At 44.7% G+C, this 22,204-nt stretch overlaps 1 protein-coding gene across 4 annotated transcripts in view; it reads right to left on the bottom strand.

Annotated features, from left to right (window-relative positions):
- MAP3K4 (mitogen-activated protein kinase kinase kinase 4) overlaps positions 1–22,204 on the bottom strand; it is a 192,361-nt gene that overhangs the window by 117,918 nt on the left and 52,239 nt on the right. Inside the window, exon 2 of one of the 4 annotated variants that reach the window (XM_075862557.1) lies at positions 14,966–15,065. The exons of the other annotated variants lie outside the window; for them this stretch is intronic. The gene's annotated coding sequence lies outside the window, so the exon portion shown is untranslated. The remainder of the gene's footprint in view (positions 1–14,965; positions 15,066–22,204) is intronic. 4 annotated transcript variants of the gene reach the window in all.

Here is a 22,204-nt window from a genome sequence, read left to right on the forward strand (position 1 = left end):
AGAGAAGATAAAGGTTTAAAAATCTTTGACAACATATAAAAGGACATGTCCTAGCAGATGCCTGTCCGTTTTAAACGGACAGGCAGTAATACACTGCAATACAAAAGTATTGCAGTGTATTAGAAAAGCAATCGGATGATCGCATATTAAAGTCCCCTAGTGGGACTAGTAAAAAGTTGAATAAAGTTAATAAAAAAAAATAAAAATGAAAAACCCACTTTTTCCCACTTACAAAATGCTTTACTATTTAAAAAAAAAAAAAACACAATAAAGTAAAAAGTTACACATATTTGGTATCGCCGCGACCGTAATGACCCCGACTATAAAGCAGTTACATTATTTAACCCGCACGGTGAACGCCGTAAAAAATAAAAAACAATGGATAAATTGCTGTTTTCTGTTAATCCTGACTTAAAAAAAAAAAAAAAAAAGTGATAAAAAGTGATCAAAAAGCCGCATCTACTCCAAAATGGTACCAATAAAAACTACAAGTCGTCCCGCAAAAAAAAAAGCCCTCATACAACTGTATCTGTGGAACAATAAAAAAAAGTTATGGCTCTTCAAATATGGAGACCCAAAAACAAATTATTTTGAAAAAAAAAAAAAGTGTTTTTACTGTGTAAGTAGTAGTAAAACATACAAAATCTATACAAATTTGGCATCTTTTTCCAATCGTAACAACCCGTTGAATAAAGTTAGTGTTATTTATACCACACGGTAAACGGCGTAGATTTAGGACGCAAAAAAAAAAAAAAAGTGGCAAAATTTCAGGTTTTCTTCTAACCCCCCCCCAAAAAGTTAATGAATAAATGATATGTACCCCAAAATAGTGCTATTAAAAAGTACAACTTGTCCCACAAAAAACAAGACCTTATACAGCTATGTCGAGGCAAAAATAAAAGTTATAGCTCTTCCAATGTGACGATGGAAAAACTTAAAAAATGGCATGGTCATTAGGGCCCAGATTGCAAGCAGGGGGAAAGGGTTAATAGATCAGCCAAAAATATAAATGGTGCATATGTTATTGTCATTCTGATATGAAGTTATAACCCTTACAGAATGACAAGTTACAAGAGAAGGGGATGTTTCTTGCGGATACACATACATAATTGAAGTACTGCTATGTGACAGCTGCATTTTTCACTCATTTAACAAGTGGTTTAGTCATACAAAGTAAAGCGCATCTTTGTAGATACACCAACCAACTATACAGAAAAACAAACCGTATGAAACACAATGTTTTTGTGGGCTCATCTCTTAAACAAGAATACTCACCACGCTCTTTTTTTACAAGACAACTTCTATGATCCGCATGATCCATTATTACAGATCACAATAAATCTTTTAGTTGAAAATACAGTTTCAGATGTTCCAAATTCTTGTTTGAGTTGTCAGCCCATTCCATAGATGCCCAAAATATTAAATGCTCCGGCAGATTAATATTGTAAGAAACATCCTACAACATGAGTCACCACCCTATTTTTTTATTTTTTTGCCCACAAAGTGTTATTCGGAATTTCATCAGTCAACACAAAAGATACTGATCCACATACCAAACTTCAAAAATTGAGGCAGATTTTACTCTTCCTGCACGCCGATTTTCGCAGCGTTTTTCGCCCGCGGAAATTGAGCACCGCGGGCATAAAATGCCGCAAAATACACTCTCTCTGCCTCCGATTGATGTCAATGGGAGGTCAGAGGCGTAAACGCCCGAAGATACGGCATGTCCCTTCTTTCTCCCGCGAGACGGTTTTAGCACTCGCGGGGAAAAAAAAAAAAAAAAGACGCCTCCGCCTCCCATTGAAATCAATGGGAGGCATTTTCGGGCCGTTTTTGACGAGTATTGCGGCGCGGTTTCCGCGTAAAAAAAAACTGTGTGAACATAGCCTTACAGTATACAGCTTTAAGCATTAGCCAAAAGGAAGAAGCACATGGATGCAGAATATTTGTGCTAATGTATTAAAGTTTTCCTGCAGATGAGTTCCTTATGTAAACCGTGTTCAAAAGGTGGACAAGGACAGGTGCAATCAGAATCTTACTAGGTATTTTTTAGCTGTGGGTTTCATTGCAGACATTCCCTCTAATGTAAGAGCCAAATTTGCCCCAAGAAGCTGCCACCGGCTGCACATTTTCCCTGTAGCAACCACTCAAGTAAAGCAAAGCATATTAATATCGGCACAGCTGGTGCAGGGAATACCCGCAGCTTGAACGCACTCCCAGTAGGCTTGTACTAGAGACCACTTGATTTAATTTTTTTTAATCAAAATATCTATAATAAGTGTGTTTGGTGCAACTTTCAAATTAGATTTTATTTTAAAAAAAATTAACTTTTTTACATACACCTGCTTTGTATTCTGTATACAGAGAATATGCATCATGCGTTAAAACATGAATCCGTCAGGTCAACGGGACTGACGGGTTCAGTGTCAGCGGGTCCTGCATGTCTCTGACACGCAGGATCCACCTGTAATCGATCATACCTAAGGCTGGGTTCCCATCTGCGTTGTGCCATTCCGTTGTTCTGCTCAGTCAGAGGAGCAGAACAAGGCAATAACGGAATCAACGGTCGAACACATTGACTTTAATAAGGTCTGACGGCTTTCAGTCAGGCGTACGTGATTTTACCGGATACAATAGTGCACGGCATGCTGCTTGCCTCCGGTAATCCATGCCGGATCTGCGAGGGACGCCGCTAACGGAGATGCAAACCTATTATTCTGACATTTCCCATTCTTGAAAGATATTAGCCTAAGTTATGAATTTAGATGTGATCGTTAACGGCTCGATCCTGTGTGCCAGAGACAAGCAGGAGCCGCTGTCACTGAACCAGTCAGTCCCGCTGACCTGACGGATATAGATTCAGCTGCTCTATAACACAGGATACAAAGCAGCTGTATCTCAAAAAGTAAATGATAAAAATAATTTTTAATAAAATGTAATTACAAAGTTTAACCAGACACATGGAGGGGAAAAAAATAAATAAAGCTTTCAACGTTGTACATAGCCTTGAAGTCCTTCCTAAAACTGCTTAGGCCCCATATGCACACGAACGAATCCACGGGAGAATTGCTGCCCCATTCATTTCTATGAGGCCATGCACACGACCGTGGTTTCCTCGGTTCGTGCATGGCCCAGGCTCATAGAAAATAATGGAGCACGGCCCATGATTTGCGGGAGTCTCGTAGGTGACACTCCGCTGCCAGCCGTCCCGAAAATCACGGCCGTACACATGGTTACGGTCGTGTGCATGAGGCCTACGTTTTAGCAGAAGTAGAAATAGTTCACTCTTGGGATGAAATTACAAATCAGAATCTTTCACAACCACTTCCTATTTGAGAAGTCGTCTTCACTTTCTTTTGAAAAAAGGAAATACAGTTGAAGTCATAAGTTTACATACACCTTAGCTGCATTCATTAAAACTTATTTTTTCACAATTCCTGACATATAATACTAGTAAATTTTCCCTTCTAGGACAAATAGGATCACTACTATATTTCAAGAATGTAAAATGCCAGAATAAGAGCTAAAATAAATAAATTTCTCTAGTATTATTCTAGCATTTCCCATCCTTGAAAGATATTAGGCTCACATGTTGGGAGTGGGTTCACACGTCACAGGTTAATACGCGTTTTTTTGCAACGACCGCAGCGAAACGGAATTTCCTGCAAATAATACATTTTAACCACGATGTTTAAACCCAGTTTATGGCCCCTTGCACACGAACGTGCTTTTGCATCCACAATTCCCCCGAAAATCCACGGGAGAATTGCGGCCCCATTCATTCATATGTGGCCATTAACACAACCGTGGTTTCCACGGTCAGTGAATGACCCTGGAGTCCGGACCGCAGAAAGAACGGGCAAGCCTCATTATGGCCATGTTCTGCGGTCCGGGCTCATTGAAAATAATGGCCGCGGCCATGTGCACAGCCCGCGATTTTCGGGCGGCTCGCAGCTGACACTCAGTGGCTGGCCGACCCGAAAATCACAGCCGTGCACATGGCTGAGGTCGTGTGCATGAGGCCTAGGTGTTCCTAACTGACCTAAGTGAGGGAATTTGTACTAGGATTGAATGTCAGCAATTGTGAAAAACTACGTTTTAATGTAGCTAAGACCCTGTTCACATCACGTTTTGTCCCTATGTTTTGTCCAGAAGGACTGGTATCCTTTTTTTTTTTTTAGGGTAGAATAACATAGTATACAACGCTATTCCATCCTGAAGGATCCCGCAAGCAAAACACATACGAGCCTATGTGTGACAGATGCGACTGTATGGCATCCGTCACAGGTATACGTTGGACGTATACTTTGGGGAGCTTTCCCAGGGCCAGAAGAGCATCAGATAGCGCTCGGCCCGTGGATTACGGCCCCAGGGAAGCCCCGACATTACTGTTCACTGTCAATTTATACCACGGTATGTAAGAGCTTAAAACAACGGCGGGCCCCCTCCCCATACGCAACGTGATCGTGGGGTGCAAAAGGTTGCTATGGCAACCGGAAGCATTACAATAGCCTCCAGGTCTATCATCTACGGAAGCCTATTAGGCCCTAATAGGCTGCTTGGCAGTGTAAAACTTACAGGTATAATACACTAGACCTTCAAGTCCCCTAGTAAGACAAAGAAGAAGAAAAAAAAGCTGGAAAAACAAATTTCAAGTTCAAAAACTAAAAAACAGCCTTTTTTCTAATAAGTCTTTTATTACAGGGAAAAAAAGAAGTGCATTTAAAACTATACATATTTGGCATCGCCGCATCTGTAAGGACCTGAATTATAAAACGATTATGTTATTTATCCCATTCGGTGAACACCGTAAAAAATAAAATTAAAAAAAATGCCAGAATCACTTCACCTCCCAAAAAATTGATTAAACAGTGATTATAAAGTTACAGTTACAGTTAGTACGGTTGAAAAAAAAACAAAAAAAAAAAAACACATGTCCATTAAGTTCAACCAAGGAATGGGAAAATGGGAAAAGGGAAGGGAAAAATTTCTACACATAGGAGCGAATATTTTTGTGTTCTAGGAAAATTATCTAAGCCTTTTTTAAAGCCATCTACTGTCCCTGCTGTGACCAGCTCCTGCAGTAGACTATTCCATAGATTCACAGTTCTCACAGTAAAGAAGGCTTGTCGCCTCTGCAGGTTGAACCTTTTTTCTCCAGACGGAGGGAGTGCCCCCTTGTTTTTTGAGGGGGTTTTACATGGAACAGGATTTCACCATATTTTTTGTATGTGCTATTCATATATTTAGAAGTTAATCATGTCCCCCTTTAGTCGTCTCCTTTCAAGGCTAAATAGGTTTAATTCTTTTAATCTTTCCTCATAACTTAGATTCTCCATGCCCCTTATTAGTTTAGTTGCTTTTGTATTATTTCCAACTCCTGGGCATCCTTTCTATGAACTGGAGCCCAGAACTGAACTGCATATTCCAGATGAGGCCGCACTAAGGCGGGATTCACACGACCGGGTCGCGTCCGAGCCCGAGTGCCGGCCGGTAAAATCAGCCATTCTGCCCGGCCGGTTTGCATAAAGTTATGCATCTGTGCCGGGCCGATCCGGACAGTGACATCAGCGGCAACTCCTGAAGGGGAATCCCCATGTGTTCGGGGATTCCGCTTCAGGAGTTTCCCCTGATGTCACTGCCCAGATATGGACAGAGACATCAAGCGCTCTGTCCAGGAGCGGAATCTCCGAACACACGGGGATTCCGCTCCTTCAAGGAGCTAAAGTGCGGCTAGCACATAGCAGAGCGGGGAGATACCTCCCTGCTCTGCTATAGTGGGGTCGCTACAGTAGTAGCAGCCGCAGCAGCTGCGCCATCGAAGGTGTCGCCGGGCCAGGGTGATTTTAACAAGCAGGGGAAGGGAGCGAGCGCAGCGCTCCCTCCACCTGCTGTACACCCCGGCCCTGCCACACCGTGTACAGCGATGCCATTCGTCAGAATGGCATCAACTCCTCCTCCTCACATGCACTCTGCGCTGTAAGGAGGAGGAGATAGAGCGCAAGAGCAGGAAAACCCGGCCGTCACTCGGGACACATCCCGGTGATGGCCGGGTATTACCCGGCCCCATAGACTTCTATGGGAGCCGGGCGGCCGGGCGAAAATAGAGCATGTCCTATTTTTTGACGGGCGGTTTTCCCGGCCGTCAAAAAATCGGTCGTGTGAATAGCCCCATTAGGGGTCTATTATTCCTAATGCAGCCGGGTGCCGGCCGATTTATGAACGAATGAGGCGTAATGCTTCGTACAGTGGTAATATTACATCCCTGTCCCGCGAGTCCATGCCTCTTTTAATACACTACAATATCTTGCTGGCCTGCATGTACCCTGAAATTTTACCAATAAAAACTACAGTTCATCCCACAAAAAACAAGCACACACAGCTTTCTTGATGGAAATATGAAAAAAAAAAAGTTACGGCTGTTAGAATATGGTGACAAATAATTAAATGATTTTATTGTACAAGCGCTGTAAAACAGAGAAAAAAAGTATACATTTGGTATATCCGTAATCGTACCGACCTACAGAATATAGTCAATACGTCAGGGGTCTCAAACTCGGCCGGGTAAGTGGGCCACATATAGAAAAAAAAAATGGGAAGTTGACGGGCCACATTACTTTCAAATTTGATACATTACAAAATTATTGTTAATTCGTTATTTGAACTACTATAAAAATACTACATTACTCTAATACTACATTACTATAATAATACCGCTAGGTTTAAACTTAACGGAAATTTGCGAGAGTTCTCCACGTGCTTATTTAAACAATCCAGTTTTACAGTTTAAGTGTCGCTAAATGCAGTCCGGCAGCTCAGTTGGCAGACACACAAATGTCAAAAATAGGCAGCCCCTTTTTAGATCGTGCCACAGTGCCCGCTGTAGATGCGGTCACAGGGCCCTCTGCAGATAATGCCACACACACCCCCAGTAGATAGCTCCATTGGGGCTGCCTCTAGGAGTGGAATCCCCAGCCAGTGCGTTGCCGACGATTTGGCCAGGGATTCCTCTGCTGTAAGAGCCCCTGATGTCACTGTTCATGCACCGTGAGGTCAGGGGATCCTCCTGGACCGGAATGTGATGTCAGGGGCAACCCCAGAGCCGGTGTCCCAGAGCGGAGCACTAGTATAGGCTCAGCTCCGGAACTCTGGGGATGCAACTGACATCAGTGTCCATATATGGACAGTGATGTCAGGGGCTTGCCCAGTGCTGGAGTCCCGGAGCAGAGTCCCTACTATCACCGTGCCTGGGATTCCAGCTCTGCTCCTGACATCACTGTTCATATATGGACAGAGATGTCAGGGGAAACCCCAGAGCTGGAGTCCCAGGCAGAGCGCTACTAGCGCTCCTACTGGGACTCCAGCTTTGCTTTTGACATCACTGTCCAGCTCTGGGGAAGCACATCGCTGTCCATATGTGGACAGCGATGTTAGGGGATTCCAGAGTCCCGGAGCAGAGCATATGCTAGAACTCTGCCCGGGACTCAGGCTCTGGGGAAGACCCTGACAAAACTGTCCATATGTGGACAGCGATGTCAGGGATTTCCACAGAATCTAGGAGCAGAACCCATGTTAGCGCTCTGATTGGGACTCCGCTCTGGGGAAGACCGTGACATCGCGTGTCCATTCATGGACAGCGATGTCAGGGATTTCACAGAGTACCGGAGCAGAGCCGATACTAGAGGCTCGGTGTCCCACGGGCCGCAGACTTGAGACCCCTCAAATATGTTATAGCGCACATATACGGCATTTAAAAAAATAGAACAAAAGTGGCATAATTGCTGTTTTTTGATCACCATGCTTCTCATAAATATGGTAAAAACTGATCAAAAAGGCACATGTACTCCAAAAGGGAACCATTAAAAACTATAAATTGTCCCACCAAAAAATAAGCCCTCAAACAGCGATCAAAAAAGAAAAGAAAAAGGTCGGTCTCGCAGGAATATGGCAATACAAAAGGTGCGGAATGTGTTCCAAAAGGGGATAAGATTGGGACACCAGTTATCAATGCATCGCTGGCCACATATCTATGGATTATTATACCACCTTATTATGCCCTGATGTACTCTGCCCAGCCTACATATGCCCCCATATTTAAAGAGGCTCTGTCACCAGATTATAAGTGCCCTATCTCCTACATATTCTGATCGGAACTGTAATGTAGATAACAGTGGTTTTTATTTTGAAAAACAATCATTTTTGACCAAATTATGAGCAATTTTAGATTTATGCTAATTAGTTTCTTAATAGACAACTGGGCGTTTTTTACCTTTTGACCAAGTGGGCGTTGTAAAGAGAAGTGTATGACCCTGACCAATCAGTGTCATACACTTCTCTCCATTCATGTCGATTTGTACTCCGCACAGCGTGATCTCGCGAGATCATGCTGTACTGTCACATACTCCCACATTAACTTTACTGAAGTGTCTTGAGAGTGAAGACATTGCCTCCAGCCAGGACGCGATGTCTATTCACACTCTTCCCACTGTTTCGGCACCACAAGACCTCTTGAAACCGAACATGGTGCCCAAAGTATATTCGAAGAAAAAAAAGGAGGCCCCAAAAGCCACTAGGTGCTCCTTTGTTTCTAAGACCTGTGTGTCAGTCCAGTAGCATACTGAGGTCACACGTGGGATATTTCTAAAAACTGCAGAATCTGGGCAATAAATAGTGTTACAGAAAAAAAAAATCAATTCAAATTTAATTTCTGCAAAAAAATAAATAAACGATTAAAAAAAAAAAAAAATAATAAATGTGTACATTTCACCTCCACTTTGCTTTAATTCCTGTGAAATGCCTAAAGAGTCAAGACAGTTTCTAAATGCGGTTTTAAAATGGTGATTTCTGGGGGTTCTAACATATAGGCCCCTCAAAGTAACTTCAGAACTGAACTGTTCGCTTAACCCCTTCCCTCCGCAGCCATTCTTCGGATTTTCACTTTTGTTTTTTCCTCCCCAACTTCCAAAAGCCATAACTTTTTTATTTTTTCATCAATATTGCCGTATGGGAGTTTGTTTTTTGCGAGAAGAGTTGTAGATTTTCAGCACCATTTTTGTACCATATAATGTAGTGGGATACCAGATAAAAATATATATGTGGGGTGAATAGGAAAAAAAAAAAAAAAGTGATTCCTCAATGTTTTGGGTGGTTTTATTTTCACGGCGTGCAGCATTTTTTTACGGCCATTTTTGGAGCGGTTTTTCAATTGAGACAATGAAAAACTGCTCTAAAAATGGCTCAAGAAGTGACATGCACTTTCTTACCGAGCAATTTTTTACGCACCATTTTTACAAACGGCCGTGTAAAAAAACGCTCAGTGGGAACGAAACGCCTCGTTTATCTTTAGTGTCCTTTCCACATTTTTCAAATTGAAAACATCCCTATGGGTACAGATCGCGAGACACGGAAACATGGCCGCAATATACGAACATATGGAACGGTTGTGGAAGCAATTTAGAGGCATTATGGAACCAAATACGGACGCTAGAACCGTAATTTGCAGCCCGATCAACGGCAAATGCACGAGACCTTAGTTTTATAGATATAAATGCTGCATTTATAAGTATTTCATAAAGTCAAAAAAAAAAAAAAATAGTTTGTTCATACTTCTCTCCACGCTTGATGGAGCTCTGACTATACAGTTAAGGGACATCTTACATCTCTGCAACTGAAAGTAAATAAACAGCTCGGCCTAGCAACAGGGTCACACTAATGCTAACCTCTGGTATTAAGCTTACACAAAAGTTTTATAGAACTGTATAAATGCCTATTAAAAACTGTTCAAGAATAAAGGCCCTGTTCACACAGAGTATTTTGCAGGCATAACAAATCTGCTTCAAAATTTCTTTAGGAATTTTTATGCAGATTTTGAAATGCCTGCACTTTCTTGCCACGGTTTTCGCAGCATTTCCCCCCACGCAGCTATTGAGCGCTGCACGAAAAATAAAAAACGCAGAAAAAAATGCTTTTTCTGCCTCCCATTGATTTCAATAGGAGGTCAGAAGCGGAACCACAGCAAGAAAGGACACGCCACTTTTTTTTCCGGGAAAAAAATCCGCCTCCCATTGATATCAATGGGAAGCGTTTTTGTCGCCAATTCCAATCTGGATTCTGCGTCAAATAACTGTGTGAACGGAGCCTAAAGAAACTATTGGCTTGTATTTTATACAGCGGTTACCTAACTTCTTCTAGGCTTTTGGTTGTCTTCACACCGTGTGCATTTATCAGTACAGTGCAAGTGAATAAAGATTAAACAAACATCATTTACAAATATGAAAAATGGTGGGCAGAGGCGTTTTTTCCCCACGAGCAGAAAAACAGTCTCGCGGGAAAAAGCAGCGACATGCCATATCTTCTGGCGTTTACATCTCTGACCTCCCATTGACATCAAGGGGAGGCAGAGAAAGCGTATTTCGCTGCATGTTTGCCTGCGGTGCACAATGGCCACGGGCGAAAAACGCCATGGCAAACGCCGTGCTGGCAGATCAACATCTGCTTCAAATTCCAGACGGAATTTTGAGGCAGATTTTCTACCTGCAAAAAACTCTGTGTGAACCCAGCCTAAGGGCTTATTCAGACGAACGGGATATACGTCTGTGCAACGCGCGTGATTTTCACGCGCGTCGCACGGACCTATATTAGTCTATGGGGCTGTGCAGACGGGTGCGTGATTTTTACGCTGCGTGAGTCCGCAGCGAAAAAGTCACGACATGTCCGTTCTTTGGGCGTATTTCACGCATCACGCACCCATTGAAGTCAATGGGTGCGTGAAAATCACGCGCACCACAGGGAAGCACTTCCGTGGGACGCGCGTGATTCGCGAAACAGCTGTGAAAAAGATGAATGAAAACGTGCTTTTCTGTTTACAAACATCCAAACGGAGTGTCAATGATGGCGGCTGCGCGAAAAGCACGCAGCCGCGCATCATACTGGGCTGACACACGCAGCTGTCAAGTGCCTTTTACGTGCGCAAAATGCTGTGCGCAAAAAACACCTCGACCTCCCATTGAAAACAATGGGAGGCAACTTCGGACGTATTTTGCTGCAGTTTCCGCGGAAAAAAAATAAAACTGAAGAGGGCCTTTAGGCCTCATATTACCATTGTATGGTGGTTCATATTGAATTATTTTTTTATTTTATTTTTAAACGGTACAAAGACAAAAACTGGTAAGATTTTTTGCAAAACTGCAGCAATATGGCGTATTTGAGATAAGGATCTAAAAAACTTGGCCATGTTAACAGCATCATATTTGCGTGAAGCTGCTTGGCCACCCGGCCACATGTCAGCAAATTCTATTGTTTGCAAGTCAGCTGCTTTATGCGTTGGCATAATGAGCACTACATGAATCTCCGATGGTGTGCTAAGCAGTATGTGTATGCTCATACTACATTATAAAGAAGGAAAAACCAACATTGAGGACCCTTCCATTTTTTTCTTCCAATTGTGTTTTTTGGATTAACAGCCCGAATGAATGATCGATCATTTACATACCTCCTTTTACATAAACTCCCATGACTCCAAGCAATTTCATACCCTAATGGCCCAAGCAAGCAACATTTTATCAGTACATAAAAAGGATTCAGTGTCAGTGAAGAAAAACGTAAGTCCATCACTCGCCAAAGACTTTTGTCACAACAGGTTTAACACATGGTGCTACTGACAGTTGTAAAGGTAATTTCCTACAGACCAAATTAAGGTCAAATGATCTACCCCAAACAAGAACTTGCACTGACTGCAAAATTTAGGGGTGTTAAAGGAATACCACAGAGCAAACATGCTCTGACAAGACATCATGCAGTCAAATGAGGAATCGACCAACTGGAAAATAAAAAACACTTGAGGGAACGACATTCATATGTATCCAAAATAGAATTTGGGATTCAACGAATAGCTAAAACAATTAATAACAATAAGATGCTAATATACCTGCGCTACGTTTTTAAATAGATAAAACAACAAACAAAAAGTAAATACAACTGGGTTTACTGGTTGTCTGCTTCACTTAGGCCTCATGCACACGACCGTGCTCGTAATTACGACTCGTAATTACGAGCACGGCCGGGCACGGGCAGCCGGCCGCTTTTCCGAGCCGTGCTGCCATTATAAAGTATAGCAGCACGGCCCGTAAAATAGAAAAATAGAACATGTTCTATTTTTTAAACGGCACGGGCACCTTCCCGTGAGAAAACGGGAAGGAACCCGTGGCTAACAGAAGTCTATGAGTCGTAATTACGACCCGCAATAATGGGTGTTTTTACGGTCGTGTGCATGAGGCCTAAAGTATATGACATAGGAAAAAAAACATTTTGAATAAAAACCCATGTACGGCTTCATTCACATCTGCGTCAGGGCTACGTTCCGACAGAGCTTTCCATCAGAACGTAGCCCTGACTGATACAAACTGAAATCAAAGGTTTCCGTTTCCATCACTATTGATTTCAATGTAGTCGACTACAATATGGATTCCTTCAAAACGACGGAACCCTTGCACAACAGAGACAAACTGAAACTATTGGCACCGGACTAGTCATCATGGTGATGCAAACGGAAACCTTAAGGCCCCATGCACACAAACGTGCTTTTGCGGCCGCAATTCCCCCGAAAATCCAAGGGAGAATTGCAACCCCATTCATTCCTACGGGGCCATGCACACGACCGTTGTTTTCACGGTCCGTGCATGGCCCAGGAGCCCGGAGAAAGAATGGGCAAGCCTTATTACGGCCGTGTTCTGCGGTCCGGGCTCATTGAAAATAATGGCCACGGCCATGTGCACAGCCCGCAATTTGCTGGCGGCTCACGGCTGTTACTCCGTGGCCGGCCGACCCGGAAATCACGGCCGTGCACATGGCTACGGTCGTGTGCATGAGGACTTAGTTTCAGTTTGAGTCAGTCAGGGCTCCGTTCCGACGGAAAGCTCCGACGGAACAGAGCCCTGACACAGATGTGAACATAGCCTTCTCCATTACATTAGCAGCAATAAATCTAAACGTTTATCTAGAAAAACAGATAGAAAATATGAATACCATAAATAATTCCAATGAAATACACAGTAGTCCTATTTGCACTACCAAAAAATTGTGATAAAAAGGTTTATTAGCAAAAATTGGATTTCCTGGAAGATTCAACAATGGCACCCCTGAGAGCCACGCCTCTCTAAGGCTACATTCACACAAACGTAGCAAACCTTGGAGATGAACCCGTGCTGCACCCCAGCGGAACGCGTAATAATGCATCCCCCATAGACTGAAGTCCATGGAGGGGTGTGAAGCGCAAACAAACGGGACGTCCTCTCTTTACGGACGCTTCACACGTCCTGTTGAAACAACGGTTGTGTGAACGGCCCCAATGAAGTACATGAGTCCGTGTGACGGCCGTTAATTTAACGCCTAACGCCTTCATTATACGCTTGTCTGAATGAGCCCAAAAGTAGAAGAAAAAACATGCAGAGAGCTTAAAAAGCCCACTATCCAACTGAGTGATTAATAAAGAAACCAACTGGCAGGTAATAAGCAACATAAATGTTATTTTCTTAAGCTACATGAGAAAACATAACGGGGGGGGGGGGGGGGGATTATTGGGGCTATCATGGAGACTTCCAGGATATCCAATTACCGGTAAGTGGAACTACATTTTCCCACCCAGTCGTCTTCACCTCAGCACAAAAAAATAAAAATACATGGGGTTTTACCTAGCCCAATTCTGGTTGAAAAAACGGGAGCCGATCGACAATACAGCATGTTGATCGGCGATCGTTAGCTCCATTCACAAAGAGTCTCGGTATGTGCACACGAGAACTGTCTTTTACGTCTGAAAAGACACTGTTTTCAGGAGAAAACAGATGCGTCGTTTCAGATGTGAAAGCTCCTCCTCGCATTATGCGAGGCGTCTTTGACGCCCGTAATCTTGAGCTGCTCTTCATTGAATTCAATGAAGAACGGCTAAAAAATTACGTTGCAAAGAAGTGTCCTGCACTTCTTTGCCGAGGCAGTCATTTTACGCGTCGTGGCTTGACAGCTGTCAAAAGACGACGCGTAAATGACAGGTCGTCGGCACAGTCATTCATATGAATGGGCAGATGTTTGCCGACGTATTGTAGGCGTATTTTCAGACATAAAACGAGGCATAATACGCCTCGTTTACGTCTGAAAATAGGTCGTGTGAACCCAGCCTAACGATCGTTTATGCATGGGGACGGACAATCATTAAAAACGATCGTACGTCCCCATGCATTTGCATCACGTCGGCAGCACAACTCACTGTCTAACAGAGGGTGATGGGCTGTCGACTAGCGACCATTTTTTTGGGCTGAATAGAAGATGTGATCAGCCGATAAACGAGCGTTGCTTGTTCATTGGCTGATCATTGCCCTCTTTACATAGGGCAATGATCGGGAACAAAAGTCTGCCTGATCTTAACCCACATTTACACAGGCCAATGTAAAGGTATGCATTTTCCAGTGGATAGGGAATAGTTTTTCTTGAACTCTCATAGGACCATACCAAGATTTAGACTTGTTCCAACTTTTTAGTGAAGGTATGTGCACATGACCTATTTTCAGACGTAATTGAGGCGTTTTACGCCTCGAATTACGCCTCAAAAGACGACTCCATTACGTCTGCAAACATCTGCACATTGCTTGCAATGGGTTTTACGATGTGATGTTCAGACAAGGTGTAATTTTACGCGTCGCTCTCAAAAGACGGCGCGTAAAATTACGCCCGCTACGAAGAAGTGCTGGACACTTCTTGGGACATTTTTCATTGACTCCAATGAAGAAGAGCTCCAATTACGTCCGGAAAAGACGCCGCGAAAAACGTGAGTACATGCAAAAATTTCTGAAATTCAGGAGCGGTTTTCGCCTGAAAAACAGCTCCGTAATTTCAGACGTATTATGCGTTGTCGTGTGAACATACCCTAAACCTTTGCCATGGAAGATTTACAACTATGTAATAGAGTAGTTATTACCTTCGCCAATAGTCCTTTGCTTCTCAGTGTGGACCTTTCAGTATACATGCCGATAATCATAATCGCTCTAGATGAAAAACCGGGTCTTGGACAAGAAGATCTGGGACAAGAGGGAAGATTAATGCTTTTTGGATACTTTGTTTTTTCAGAGATATTAACTAGTTTTTTTTAGGCCAATATGGAACTAGGAATATGACTGATTTAAAAAAAAAAAAAAAAATATCGAAAAAGAAGGGGCCACTCTTGGAAAGAAGTAACGGGTGAAAGGCATAACTACAATTTACGGTGAGAGCATTCGCTGCTGTCAGATGATCCCTGGGATTTAGAGAACAAAACCTGGAGTTTCACATTTTTCCTTGTAGCAAACAGATCTATACCTGAAAGTACCCAGGTTTGATCCAGTGAAAGGCTAATATTTCCTAGCTTGATAAAGCATGCAGGATATAATCAAGTTTACAAGACTGTCATCAACGGTATCCCTTAACCCCTTCCCGACATCTGTCGTAAATCTACGGCGCTGTCGGGCAGGGCTTCCCGGAAAGCGCAGTACCATTAAGTCGCGGTAATAGTGCGGGCTCAGGAGCGGAGCCCGCACCATCACCGCCGGGTGCCAGCTGTATGTTACAGCTGGCACCCTGATGTAACCGCAAGGACCGTAACTAGCATCCAATCCGGCCGATTAACCCCTCAGATGCTGCATTCAATAGAGATCGCAGCATGTGGGGGGTTTTAGCCACCGGCACCCCAGCAACGTAATCGCTGGGTTGCCGGTGGCTGCAATGGCAACAGACGGCATAGTACTGGCCTCCTGCTCTGCCAGCAACGGAAGGCTTCTATGCCCCATTCAGAGGCGGGGCGTAAAAGGCTTCCGGTACCATCGGCAAAATGAGCCGGTGTCATCAGCAGTGGGTGTCCGCTGTATGTTAGCCATCTCCGATTCATGCCATTAACCCCTTATATGAAGCGATCGCTGCATCTTAGTGGTTTGTAGCAAATCGGCAGCCCAGCCATGCGATGGCAAGGCTGCCGACTGCTACCATCGCAACAGGAGGCCGGAATGGCTTGCTGTCAATGAACAACTGACAGTTATAATACATTGCACTACATAGGTAGTGAAATGTATTAGATCAAACAGTTGGACCTTTAAGTCCCCTAGGGGGACTAAAAAAAAAAAAAGAAGAGCAAAAAAAAAAAAAAAATAAATAAAGGAAAAAAAAAAAAGTTAGAAAACAAAATAAAAGTTTCAAGTAATAAAATTAAACAGTGGCCTTTTTCCCTTAAAGGCATTTATTATTTAAAAAAATAAACAATGCATATTTGGTATCACTGCGACTTTAACCACCTGAACTATAAAAATATTAATGTTATGTATCCTGCGCAGTGAACGCCGTAAAAAACAAAAAATAACTAAAAAATACTGCCATGAGGGCGTGGCCTAGCAGCAGATGTAAGAGGACGTGTGTGGCTGGAGCTCCCGCTGTGTCCATCCTGAAAGTACTGATTATCCCTGTTTTACCCGGTAATATTCACCGACCTGGAGGCTGGGAAGCTGGAGGAGTCGATACCGCTTAGCACAGCTGCAATGACCCGATCTAAGAAACAAAAAACGCCGCCGGCGAGTCCGGGGCCGAGAAGACAAGATGGCGCCGAGGAGACTGAATGCAGGAGCAGACACATGCGGTCTGAAACAGCAGACAGGCTGGAGAGATTTGCAAGAACCCCTCGTGCGAGCGGATCTGCAGCAGGCAAGACTCCAGTGGCTAGCAGTGGGAAGGCAGACAGCATGGCCTCGGGCTCCAGATACTCCGTGCTGGGAGAGGACACGGTGAGTGAGGAGGAGGAAGAGCTGGGTAGTCAGCGGCGGGACAGGCGTGGTGAGGAAGATGGAGGCAGAACGCACCACAGGAGAGACCAGGTGAAGGAGCCTTCCCTCACAGACATACTTGCTGCGGTGAAGCAGAATTCCTCGATCTTATCTATGCTGACCGGGCAGGTGGGAAGCCTGAAGGAAGATATTCTGCTGTTACGCAATGATTTACAGAAAGTGGCAGAGAGAACCACAGTTGTTGAGGGGAGAGTGTCTGAAGTGGAAGATGTTCTGCCGGAGCTCAGACGTGATGTGCAGTCTCAGTCCTTGGCGGTGGTAGCCCTGCAGGCTAAGGCGGATGATTTGGAAAATCGGTTACGCAGAAACAACGTGCGTTTGGTAGGAGTGCCGGAAAAAGCGGAGGGCAATAACTCGGATGAGTTCTTTGAAAAATGGCTGCTGGAGCAGTTTGGCCGGGAAGAGCTGTCTCCTTTATATGCTGTTGAAAGGGCGCACAGAGTACCTACCAGACCGGGACCACCGGGGAGACCCCCGAGACCGGTCTTAGTGAAGCGGTTACATTACAAGGACAGAGATAAGATACTGAGGAAGGCAAGGGAACGGCAGTATATCTCCATCAATGGCGCTAAAATATCCTTTTATCCGGATTTCTCTGCGGAAGTACAGAAGAAGCGGCTGCAATATTGGGACGTAAAGAAGTGTCTGAGGAACTTGTCCATACCACACTCCATGATGTATCCGGCTAAATTGCGGGTGGTTGCATTTGGGACGGCTTCATTCTTTGAGAACACCAGAGAGGCTGCCAGATGGCTGGATAGCAATGAGGCACGGCTGCGGAGACCGGCTGGAGAAGAGGATGCGTGAAAGCCCGCCTGGGCGGTGAAGTCTGGAGCCATGTTGGCGGTTGCGGGACTGTAGTACATTATATGTTCTTATGCAGTTCTCCGGTGTGTGAACACCCTTGTCTGAAACACAGCAGGGTGGTATCCTTTTAACAGAGTGGCCGCACTTGATGGCGATGATATTGTGGGATCGTTACTGGGTACCTAAAGTAGCTGTAAATTCTGCTGATTGTGTGGGATTGTTTATTACATACGAATAGCAGTGGGAGCCAGCGCTCACTGGAAGTGGTGAGAAAGTTAAATGGTTCAAATGGAGATGCCAATAGGGCATGTCAAAAGTTTGCACTATGGTGCGTTTCTGCTGGATAGGAGAGACAGTACATGTCGCTCTGACCCTTTTCGGAGGGGAGGTTTTGTTGGGGGGGGGGGGGAGGGGGAGGGAGGGAACACACGGCCTAATATCTTGACTGGAGCAGGCTGGAGTAGTAACAGATTTCTCAATGATATGGCGCCTGATGGGATCGGTTAAATGTCTATCCTGGAATGTCCGGGGAATACGGGAAGCTAAGAAACGACAGGCAATCTTTAACTGGGTTAAACAGCAAAATGCCCTGATAGTGGGGCTGCAAGAAACGCATCTGACTAGAGAATCTGTGTCCTTATTGCAGAGAGTGTGGATCGCACATGGGTTTCACTCCTTTCAGACGACTTATTCTAGGGGGGTGAGTTTGCTGATACACAGGAGTCTTCCCTTTGTTTGTCATTTGTCTTTCTCGGATGAGGAGGGGAGGTATGTGGGAGTGCACTGTACTATATATCACTGGGAGTGTATTCTAGTGGTGCTGTATATCCCTCCGCCTTATTCCAGCATTGTACTTAAACGAGTTACGGAGAAACTCTCCAGGTGGCCTGAGGTACCGCTAATCGTGATGGGGGATTTTAATGCAGTGATGTCTGAAGGGTTGGATAGGTTCCATAGGGGAGGGGGGGGGGGCAAAGGGGTGACCTGACTGCCTTCGGAAGATTAATGGAGGAATTGGGTTTGCGGGATATTTGGAGAGATAAACATCCAGGGGTGAGGCAGTACTCGTGTGCATCGTCCACGTTTCAGTCTCTTTCACGAATAGACTTGGTAGCATGCTCAGCTTCAGCAGTGCCGTACATGGCGCAAATTGAATATTTACAGAGAGCGTTGTCAGACCACTCTCCGATGGCGGTGACGCTGGAAGTGGGTGAAAGGCCTACCAGGAACCCCGGGAATTGGAAGCTGAATGCGTTTTGGCTAAAATTAATGGATGGCGGGGAAATACGGGACTTGATAAAAGAATATTTCCATTTTAATACGGAGTCAGTGCCGCGAGGGGTGTTATAGGACGCCATGAAAGCATGGTTGAGAGGAGTATTCATTCAACATATTAAACGAATAAAAACTAAATCTAGGCAATTGGGAGAAAGTCTAGAGGATCGGGTGACAGAAACAGAAGGGAGACATGTAGAAGAGGGGTCCGAGGAGACACTTAGACATTGGGTGGAGGCACAGACGCTGTTGAAAAACCACCAACTAGCAATGGCGGATAATAAACGCTTATTCCTTAAACAGAAATACTATGAAGAAGGGGAAACGGCGGGGAGGCTACTCGCTAGGATGGCAAAGCCGCATGGGAGTAATAATTTCATTCATGGTCTTAGGGGGGAGGGTGGAAACAGACACGGGGCAAATCTTGCAAATATTTCAGCGGTTTTATATTGACCTATACACATCCAAAGTGCATTACAACACACAGCAATTGGACGAGTATCTGGGAAACATTAAGCTGCCTACCTTGGGCCTGGAGGACCGTGAAAGCTTGGAGGCACCTATTTCACTGGAGGAGCTGGAACAGGCGATAAGGGATATGGCAAATGAGAAAGCCATGGCTCTGATGCCACTTAACCAGGGGAAATCTATAAGGAATATGGGACGGAGTTAGCGCCACAATACTTGAGTACTTTGCAGGATAGCTTTGACAGAGGTAAACTACCAGACTCCCTATATGAGGCGACGATATTGCTTCTCCCAAAAGAGGGGAAAGACAGTCAATTACCGGAGTCCTACAGACCAATATCCTTGCTGACATCGGATGTTAAGATTTTGGCAAAGATATTGGCGCTGCGGCTGAATAGGGTGGTACAGCATGTTGTGCATGAAGATCAATCGGGGTTCATGCCCTCCAAATCGACGGCTGTCAACCTCAGGCGGCTGTTTCTAAATCTTCAGGCGACACCGGATGATCAAGGAGGGAGGGCTATGCTAACGTTAGATGCCGCGAAAGCGTTCGATTGTGTAGAATGGGGGTACTTCTGGCGAGTAATAAAAAAGATGGGATTTGGCCCTAACTTCGTGAAGTGGGTACAGCTGTTGTATGTGGCCCCTACAGCCCGTATACGGGTGAATGGTGCATTGTCAGAGATTTTCGCTGGCCCGGGGTACGCGCCAGAGGGGTGCCCACTGTCACCATTGCTGTTCGCCTTGGCGGTAGAGCCACTGGCGTGCCTCATAAGACAGGAGGAGCGCATAAGAGGCTTGCAATATGGGGAAATGGAGGAGAAAATTTCACTATATGCAGACGATATTTTAATATATATGACAGACACTGAGAACACTCTGGAGGTAGTAATGGACACGATCACAAGGTTTGGGGAGTTCTCGGGATTAAATATTAACTGGACCAAGTCTGCTCTGATGCCACTTAACACGGTGAATATTGTAGATACTGGAGTGGGACCCCAGATTCCGATAGTCTCTGAATTTACGTACCTAGGGGTTAAGGTGACGGCTAGGGTTCAAGACTATATGTCATTGAATGTTTTACCACTGCTGCTCAAGGTGAAACATAAGGTGGACGCCTGGAACAGGCTCCCGCTCTCTGCTCTGGAGAGGACTAACCTAATCAAGATGATCCTTATGCCTCAAGTTTTATATATCCTTCATAACGCCCCAGTATGGATACCTAAGCACTGGTTCAGACGATTGCACAATCTCTTTCGGGATCTGGTGTGGAAAAAAGGGGTTCCAAGGATTAAAAATTGGAGAAATTGCAATTGCCTAAAGACGAAGGAGGGGTCGCGCTGCCAAATGCCTGGATATATTACCTGGCTGCCCAGAGCCAACAGTTTAAGGGGTGGGAGGACACGGAGACATGGGGCTCTAACGCACGTTTATTGTCATATTTGGGGGAGGACTTAACCCACTAGAGGGTCTGGAAGCGCATACCTTTAAGAGATTGGCGAGTGCTAAACCAACATTACTCCTGATACATAAAATATGGTGGCAATGCAAACAGATCCTGGGAGTGGGAATGTGTACCAAATATACCCCCCTATGGCATAATCCGGTCCTGTGGGAATTATACCAATTAGAGGGCATGCAAAAATGGGAGTTGGCAGGGGTTAGGCGACTACAACACCTGTATGATGATAACGTGCTGAGATCATTTCAGCAGTTGAAAGACCTATTTCCACTGGAGCACAATATGTTTTACCAATATTTGCAGATTCGTCATGCCCTACAGGCGCATGTGGTGGACCTGACGGTTTGTGCTCTTGGGGTCTTAGAGTATGTGGGACGGGCTGACACGACCAAAGGCCTGATCTCAATGGCGTACAGAAGCTTACTGTCCAAACACCTGGGAAACCCGATGGTGCTGGTAAAAGCGAAATGGGAACAGGATGTCGGTACATTGCCCGAAGAGGAGTGGGAGGAGATATTAGCATCCACATGTCACTTATCGCTCAGTCTCGCGCAGAGGAGATCCCAACTCTTCCTGATACATAGAGTGTACCGCACCCCGTGTGTATTAAAACAGATGGATATTAGAGCGGATGCTAAATGTCCTAGGTGCACGGAGGAGAAGGCGGACATATTACATATGTTTTGGTCATATGAGGCCCTGAGGACCCTATGGGGGGGCGGAGTACTGGATCTGATAAAGCAGGTGTATGGTCGGGAATTGGCGGCAGACCCTAAAGTTATGTTGTTGGGAGCGGTGGGAGAATTGGAGAGTGACAGAATGGCAAGTCTGGCAATTGCAAAAATATTATATCTAACGAGGAAATGCATTTCTAAACACTGGCTGGACGCGGAGCCACCAGGGATGAGAGAAATTGTAGGAATGTTGAATTATAATATCCTGATGGAGCATAAGATATATTCGAAAAGGGGCACGGAAGGAAAATTTGATAAACAATGGAGCAGATGGCTGGCCTGTCCTGAGGTGCTGTCACCTGAACCGAGTAGACTAAGGGCAAGAGTCGTCTGAGGAACTGGAGGTGATAGAGTTGGGAGCAAAGAAGGGGTGGTGGGGAAACTTGATAAGAGAAATGAGCTCTGGTCAGGAACGGTACTAGAAACAATAGGTGGAGATATGATGGGGGCTGTGCGGGGGGGGGGGGGGGAGGGGATTTTCTGATATGCTGTAACTATTGTATACGAGGTTGGAAAATTGAAATGTGAATGTCAATGTGTTATTTTATTTCTGTGTTCGTATCAATAAAATTGGATTGATTTAAAAAAAATAAAAAATACTGCCA

This window comes from Rhinoderma darwinii, chromosome 4, assembly GCF_050947455.1.
Source record: "Rhinoderma darwinii isolate aRhiDar2 chromosome 4, aRhiDar2.hap1, whole genome shotgun sequence".
NCBI classification, from domain to species: Eukaryota; Metazoa; Chordata; class Amphibia; order Anura; family Rhinodermatidae; genus Rhinoderma; species Rhinoderma darwinii.